Source organism: Pinus tabuliformis, chromosome 7 (genome assembly GCF_031772625.1).
Source record: "Pinus tabuliformis cultivar Carrire ecotype Pingquan chromosome 7, CPIR1, whole genome shotgun sequence".
Classification (NCBI taxonomy): domain Eukaryota; kingdom Viridiplantae; phylum Streptophyta; class Pinopsida; order Pinales; family Pinaceae; genus Pinus; species Pinus tabuliformis.
Window position 1 is genome coordinate 434,578,605 of NC_142293.1, and position 8,807 is coordinate 434,587,411.

Below are 8,807 nucleotides of genomic sequence, written 5' to 3' on the forward strand. Positions count from 1 at the left end.
TCTGCTTTCAAATCTCTTCTATACCTTTTCCCTGAAGCCTCGGGCACTTCCATTAACGCTGCAAAATCACAACTCTTTTTCTTCAACACTCCCCCCGCCTTGCAAAGGATTATTGCCCGAATTCTGGGATTCACAATCTCCCACCTGCCTTCAAAATACCTGGGCGCCCCCCTTACCGACTCAGCAATCAAGCAGGTGTCTTGGAGATCGTTACTGGACAAATTAGAATCAAAGCTTTCATCCTGGACCTTCAGGGCTTTAAATCTGGCAGGCAGGCTCATTCTCATCAAATCAGTTTTACAAGCTATGCCGCTTTATTTATTCTCTATCTTAGCAGCTCCAAAAGGGGTTCTAAAAGAAATACACAATCTTCAGCGAAACTTTCTCTGGGGTTCCACAAGCCTGAATAGGAAATGGGCTCTTGTCAAATGGACAGAGGTATGCAAAACCAAATCAGAAGGAGGGTTAGGTCTTCGTGATCCGCTTCAAAGCAACAACACTATGGGAGCTAAAATTTGGTGGAATTGGGTCTCCAAGCCAAACACCCCCTGGGCCCAACTATGGTAAGCTAAATATGCCAGAGGCAGTCAATGGAATGACCTCATCAGAATCAATCCAACTGCGCAGGGATCACTCATCTGGAACAACGCAAAAACCCAAAGTCACTCCATCCAAGATCATAGCTTTTGGGAAATTCACTCAGGCAAGGCAACTAGATTCTGGGAAGATTCATGGCAACAACTTCCCAAACTGGCCAATCTGTTCCACAAACCTCTCTGGCAGGCTCAAATGAACCAAGAAAGCATCCCTTTGGTACACCAGTTCTGGCAGCCATCTCCAACTCACGACTTCCAAACATGGAAACCAGCGCGACTCTGGCAAATAGATTGGCAGGGAGAAGTGTATACAGACATTGATCAGGAACTCAACAATAGGAAGATTCGCCTCTCCAATCAGCAAGACAAACTCAGATGGGGCTACACAACCAAAGGCACCTTCACCACCAAAGAAGCTCATCACCTGCGCTATTCCAACCTCCAGGCGGTTAAAGATCAACTATGGGAGCAAGTATGGCAAGCTGGGCATTGGCCCAAAATCTCAACTTTTTTATGGCTTCTTAGCAGAAAACGCATTCTTACCTGGGACAATCTGATAAAAAGAGGAATTGTAGGGCCATCTAGATGCCCAAATTGCAACATAAATTGTGAACCATCAATCATTTAATGGAAGAATGCCCATTAGCAAAACAAATCTGGGAGAAAGTCGAAAAATGCAATATGAGAGCTCACCCCAGGCTGGAGGACATAACGGCAACCATAAGGACCTGGGAAAAACACCCATTCAAGTGCAGGATCCTCAACTCTTTGTGGCGCATTATACCAGGATTTCTGTACTGGACCCTTTGGAAAGAACGCAACCACAGAATCTTCAATAGCACATTTAGATCCATCGATGATCTTTGGCTCACACTCAAAAAAAACATTCAGGAAACTCTGGCCATCAGAGTATGGAATGATAATGACATGCCAGAAATCCACCAGGAGCACTGCATTATGAAGGAATGGAATCTTGAACTCAAATCCCTAGTCAAGACGACCACCAAACCTTCCACCAGATCTGCTTCACCATCCTCTTGGTCCCCGCCTGCACTCAATTCATACAAGCTAAACTTCGATGGTGCTGCCAAAGGCAATCCTGGCCCAGCAGGCTTCGGAGGAGTAATTCGTAGACATAATGGAGAAGAGATACTAGTATACTATGGCACAATAGGGAAAGATACTAACAATGCAGCGGAGCTAGAGGGTCTTTGGAAAGGAATATGTCTAGCTGAGCAGCATCACCTCTCCCCTTTGGAGGTAGAAGGTGACTCTCTCATTCTTATAGAGGCAGCTAAAAGAATGCAGGCTGGAGCTAAGGCAGTCAAGATAGCGAAGAGCTGGAGATTGCTAAACCGTTTGGAATCCTTGGAGGAAAAGCTCCACGCTCCCCACAATTTATCCTTCCATCATGTAAGGAGAACAGCTAACCAGGTAGCAGATCGGCTAGCAAATCAAGGAGTGTCACAGTCGACACATTACTTCTCAGGCTCCCTAGATATGGTTGAAGATGCTAAACTCAAACAGGACTGCATCTCATTGGTGCAAAAAGACATCCCTCCCCCGAATGCGGGTGTATTTAACGAATGAACGGCAGGTGGCTTGTCACATGGGTAGCTGGCAGCCCGGACAAGCCACCATAAATCAACACGCCGAGGTAATAACTGCGAAGGAGGGTGAAGCCATAAGCAGGCTCAGTTTGGCTCAAGCGACATTCATTGCGGAGAGGATTTTTCTTGGGATGTCCATTCCGGTTCAGGCGCCAAAGGTTGAAGCCATGGGGAGGCTCAGTTCGGCTCAAGCGACATTCATTGCAGAGGGGATTTTTCTTGGGATGTCCATTCTAGTTCAGGCGCCATTCAATGTGCAGCAACGGACAAGGGACATGGCGATCCATAAATTTGGAACCCATGCTGTATTCCTGCATTCTTCCAAGCGGCTTCAGCAACTTCTGGAAGCAACAGAACATACTCTGGCAGGGTGTAAGCTTTCCTCGAGGAATTTGGTTAAGGAAGGCCATTGCAGGATGCCAATTGAGAGACTTAGGATGGGAAGTCGACGCGGTGGAACAAGGGGTCGCCCTGCTACTCAGAGGCCCGCTACTTCACCCTCCGCCTCTGTGGACAATCCTTCTGGGCAGAACAGAGGCCTGAGAGGCACCGTTAGCCATAGCATTGAACGAGATAGGGGTGAAATCCTGGATTGCGGTCACAGGGAGCATCCGGCAGTCAGATATCGTATCCCCTGCACGCTGGAAAATAACACACTCATTGTTTCAGTCACTGTGGAGCACTGCAGCAACCTCCGGAGGCCTGGGGACAACCTGACAGTGCCAAGGGTGGATATGCAGGTTCCCAAAGTGGACATGAGGCGACCCACGCAAGCAGAAGAAGCTGGACCCAGTGAGCCAGCTCCGAAAATGTCGCACCAAGATGCAGAGGATGACAAGAAGCTCAAGGGCTTGGCAATGGATGAGCCTTACCTGGCTGATGAGGATTAGTTCAGAAGCCTCCGTCTTCATGGCCAGAAATGCTACTCTCAGTCCATCTCCTTCTGTTTTCTTGGTATGTTTGTTTGTCATAGAGTCAATGTCCGCCGCGAAGGTTTGCGTGTCCACTGTGTTAGACTACGTGTCAACTATGTCCAGTTATGGGTCCATCGTGTCAAGTCATATGTCCGCTGTGTTGGCTCAAAAGCCTGTTGTGTCGATTATATACTGGTTATGTTGGAGGAAAGAAACAGGTCCCTTTTTGCCTGTTGCTTAGAATGGATAATCATGGGAAATTCTCTTCGGAGATGTGAGGCTTCGGCCTTTTGTAAATTTTGCTGTATTTTTGGCTTTTGTAATATAAATTAGTGCAGTTTTACGAAGAAAAAAAATATACATGAAATAAGAAAAAGAAATGCAAGAAATTAAAGTGACAACTATACAAGGCAGGGGCCCCCTTCCACCTATGAAATCAAATGCTTAAAGGAAAATAAAAACATCAAATAAAGGACTAAATGACATCGGCCCAGTATCTCTGTTGCTGATTTAAAATGAAAATGAAATGTGAAATCTAAGTGACACTACATAAAGGAGACAAATCACACTACTTTAACCTTTTCTTAACCTTTTTGTCTTTCAGCGAGTTATGAACAAGTCAGCAATGTGAGTCTTAAAGCAAACTAAACCAAGCTGTACTAAGTGATATTTTGGCTCCAATAAATTTATTTGATTATGGAGAAAGAACCATCAATAGATGAACAACTTGATATCTAAGAGCAAAAAGTGAAGTGCAAGTTAAAGAAATGATACTAATGAAAATCAAACTACAGAAAAATAAAGGTCAACAACATAGACAAGATGATCACACATGCCACTAGTCATGAAATCAAAGTAAAATTAAACACACTTGCATGAATTGAAATTGCATGAATGAAAAATCTAATCTACCTTGCATTCTACAAAGCAATATTTACAAAATGAAATCTACTCTACTTACATCCTAATATGCTCCATGACATCTACTTCACATCTCCTTCCATGTTGAGAACATCAAAGCTTTATTCAATTTCTTCAAAAGTGCAAAGTACAACAAAGCTCTCCAAAGCTTTCAAAATCCATGGGAATAACAAGCTAAAAGGACTAAGAAAAAGACTAAAAGGGAAGACTAGCAAATGAAGGAGAGAGATCTCCTATTTATACAAAAAGATGAGAGCCATCTCATTAATGAGAGTCCATGAATCTCTCCCTCTACCTCTAGAGTCCTAATCAGAATAGGAACTGATAAGACACATGTCTTCTTAGAGTTACAATACAATTAGGAGATGTTACACATATCCTCATGATCCCATGATTCTTTCCAACCAAATTCGAATTTGGCCTTAGAGTGCCACATAAGGGTCTTCTAGAAGCCTCCTTTCAACCTACACATGTCAACAATCTCAACCCATTTGTTAGGTATAAGCATATGCACATTATTTTCTAATGTTTAACCACAAATTCACTTAAAAGGCTTAGAAATAATAAATATTGGAAAAACATAAAGGTGGCCCAATGATAATGAAAGTGGGATGAATGTGGTGACATAGTAGTGAAATGGAGGTGATATAATGGACATAATAGTGAAAGTGTAATGCAAATGAATGACATTTTCAAGACTCAACATACCCCCCAACTGAAGCTATTGCATGTCCTCATGCAATATATATTACATTAACTCTTTTGATCCTTGAGCTTTGGCTTAACTTTGCATGATATCATTTGATAACTTCATATTTCTACAAAGTGTTTTACTTGAATTGCAACATGGTTGGTTCTTGTGTTACAACCATTTTTTTTTCTTTGTTGTTGCCTTCTACTTTGATCTTTTAACTTTGCATAATGATATTTTGATTATTGTTGCAAAGTATATCTTTATTGGATTGCATGATGGTTGGTTCTTGTGTGACAACCATGATTTTGTTTGTATCCAATTTATCCTTTAAGCACTTTTTCAAAAGCCATTGTATGCTCATAATAGCAATGTAATAATTAATATATGTTGGAAGTATGTGAGCTCTTGAATATGATATGGACATGGCAAGATATGAATATGAATGTATTCCCCCCCCCCAACTGATGGTATTGGCAATTTTATGAAATGAGGAAGAGAAATGTTTTTCCAACAATTATCATTCTAGCTTTTTATGGAATTCTATGGTTAAAAGTTAGAAAATTCCGTACCTTCACTTACCCTTTGGAATGGATGAGTTGTATGTGTGGTGGCTGAAAACTTCTGATCATTTTATTCTTCAAGTGGCTGATCAAGAGGAGTCATGGATGGAGAGATAAGATGACTTTTTATTGCTTCTACTAAAACTTGCTGAATCTGCTCCAAAATGCTGAAAATAATAGTCTTCATGTCTTCAAAACTCATTGGCACAATTCCTACTATGTGAAAAGATGTTCTGATGTCGAACATAGTAGGAAATTGTTGGCTTAGTGGCCATTAATGGATGCCACTAGTCGACACTAGAACTCTCACCATTGATGACAATGAGAGTCAAGATGCCCAAACACATCTTGCTAGGTACGAATGAATTTGCTGATGTCGAGTCACCTAGAAGATCTAACGAACAAGGGACATTAATGTATTCCCATTGTTGTCAGCATGAGGACTTGCCATTAAGGCATGCAAGCCTCAAGGTGTTTTTACAAAGAAATTAGACTCAAAGGACTATGGACTCAATAATTTGCATTGAAGCAGGGCTTATTTGCGGAATGAAAATGACAAGGAATGGAAAATGAAAATGGAAAATGGCAATGGAGAACAGAAATGACAATGGGCAATAAACATGTGAATGAGCCTCTTGCTTTTATTTGTGGGTTATGAATGGATAAAAAGAGATAGAAAGTGTATGTGAATGAAAATGGAAAATATGGAGTGGAATGAGGTGAATGGTTTATTATGAAGTATGGATGTGATGGATGAATGTGATGGAGACAATAGTATCTGAAAGTTTTTCAAGTGTTTGGATCTGATTTTGCATCAGCCTATTTCCTCTTTGTTGTTGATCATCCTCTTATGAAACAAATTGGTCTCTTGGAGAGACACCATTCTCTTGTAGTCATTTGTCCTTCCTCCTGAAACCTGCAAAAAAAAATAATACTTCTTCTGCAATGGAATGTAAGATTATCAAAGGAGAGAGGTGATCAATCTCTCTAGTTATGATATTTACACACAAAACTAAGAATTTGTATTAATGAAACAAGTTCTCAAAGGAAAAATAAAAGAATTTATACCTGCTTTGGAATTAGTGCCTCAAGTTGATGTTTCTTCTTTTTAGCAATTTATTTCATTATTTGCCATTTCAAACTCTAATGATATATTTCTCATTGTATAGATCTTGTTGAGATCTTTCCAATGGTACTTAAATCATCAAAATCTGATTTTGTATGAGAAAGATAGGCTGATTTGAACAATGAGGTTTTTCTGGCTGCGGAATTGGGGAACAGCTCTGTAGCTAAAAATCTTGAATAAAAAGTTAGCCATTCATTTTTCATTATCAGTCCAAAATTAATCAATACCTTCAGAAAAGTGAGAAAATAACTTGTTCATTTCATTGATTCAAAATTATTATTTTTTTCTTGACATGCAACGACTTAGTGTGGCGACTCAGTGTGGCGACTTAATGATAACACACAATTTGACTTTCCTTTGACCGGGGTCTTTTTCATCAAATTTGACCAAATGAATAGGACACCATCCATGTACTGACATTTCCCTAGCTACCCATGTGACTTGTTTTGCCTGATGACACCTGCAACCTAGAGTTTAACAAAACAGCTGCGGAAACGCTGTATTGGCTGCGGAAAGCCTGTGTGAGCTGCGGAAACGCTGTATTGGCTGCGGAAAGTGCAGAGTGTAGAAAGTACTATGAAATGGAGTGGCTGTGTGCGTGGAAGAGAAAAAAAATGTGCCCCTTCAAGACAACTAACTTAACTAGTGCAATTCACGGTTCAGGCTGTCAGTGGAATAGCCGCACTGTAATACGAGGTAATACAGGTGGAAAATGGAACCGTGGAGTTTGAAACAGAGCTGCGGGGTTTAAAACAGAGACGTGAAGTTTACAACAAAACGAGAGCGGAAATGGTGAAAGTGTGAAGAAGTGGAAGACAAGCAACAGAAATAAGAGTTATACGGTGGAGAAGAGTCGTACTTGGTTCACGCCACGTTTATCAATCGGCTGTGAAGAGCCGTATCCAACCAAATCACGTAATGGAGTGAAAACAGAGCCGTCTTCACTTGGATCACTGCTGGTTTTAATGAATTGCAATGGGTGGCATATGGGCAAAGAACGTGGTAGAGGTGGCAGCATAGAACTGAATTTGAATTCCCCTTCTTCAGGTACGCCGAACACATCAAACTATCAGTTAACTCACGTTTTTCTTCACGCGGCGGCAAAAAAGAGGCTCCAAAGAACCAAAGATTTCTCCCAGACCGCCACGAATTTTTTCAAACGGTTTCTGGGTTATCTAATTAACCCACCTGGAAAAAAAACCCATGTTTTAGTTTTTTGAAATTCATCTCCATTTGGGCAAATCGAACATTTGAAGTTTGACATTTTTCCTGTGTTTACGCATTTTTCCTGAGTTAACAGTTCTGCATTCGTCTGTGAAATTGATTTTGAATTTTTTTTTTTTTTCTATGGAATACTTGGAGGAGAGGCAGCTGAAGGATCTGATCAAGAAGCATTCCGTGTTCATTAGCTACCCCATTTATTTGTGGACTGAGAAGACCACCGAGAAGGAGGTCAGTGACGACGAAGAGGAGACAGAGGAGAAGAAGGAAGATGAAGGGGATATCCAGGAAGTGGAGGAGGAAAAGGAGAAAGATAAGAAGAACAAGAAGGTAAAGGAAGTGTCGCATGAATGGAGTCTCATCAACAAGCAAAAGCCCATCTGGATGAGAAAGGAAGAGTATGCATCGTTCTATAAGAGTCTCACCAATGATTGGGAGGATCACTTGGCCGTGAAGCATTTCTCTGTAGAGGGTCAATTGGAGTTCAAGGTTGTTCTCTTTGTTCCGAAGAGGGCTCCATTCGATCTCTTTGATACAAAGAAGAAGCTCAACAATATTAAGCTTTATGTGAGAAGGGTTTTCATAATGGACAACTGTGAGGAGTCTCGGGAGGTAATAGGTACAGGAGCGGGGGAAAATACTCATGTTGAAGAAGGCATTGTGAAGGTGCGAGATGAGAATGAGAATCTGAAGAAGATGGTGGTAGTTTCACCCTGTTGACCCTTATCAGAGATCTATGTGGGAGACAAGAAATGGGCTTAAATTGTTTTTAATATAAAGGCAAAGGTACAAAGACATAGGCAGAAATGTTTTGTGTAAAGCAAAGACAGCGAAGCATAGGCAATTTTTTTTTTTTTTTTTTAAATTGCTGGTTTCATATTGGAGATTATTGTGTTTTTTGATACAAAATGGCGAAAACGCAAAGTGCCCGGTTTGAAATTGAGAAATTTAATGGCAAGAATAATTTTGAGATCTGGAAGGTGAAGATGCACGATCTGCTGGTTCAACAAGGTGTGGCGAAAGCACTGTTGGGGAAAAACAAAAGACCTCCTTCCATGACGGAGGATGAATGGGATGAGATGGATGATAGAGCTCTAAGCGCAATTCGGTTATGTCCGGTGGACGATGTTCTATTCAACATTGTGTCAGAGAAAACCGCCGCAGG

General features: G+C 41.1%; 1 pseudogene; it reads left to right on the forward strand.

Annotated features, from left to right (window-relative positions):
- Positions 1-7,768: 7,768 nt before the first annotated feature.
- Positions 7,769-8,362, forward strand: LOC149247826 (heat shock protein 90-1 pseudogene; annotated as a pseudogene).
- Positions 8,363-8,807: the final 445 nt, after the last annotated feature.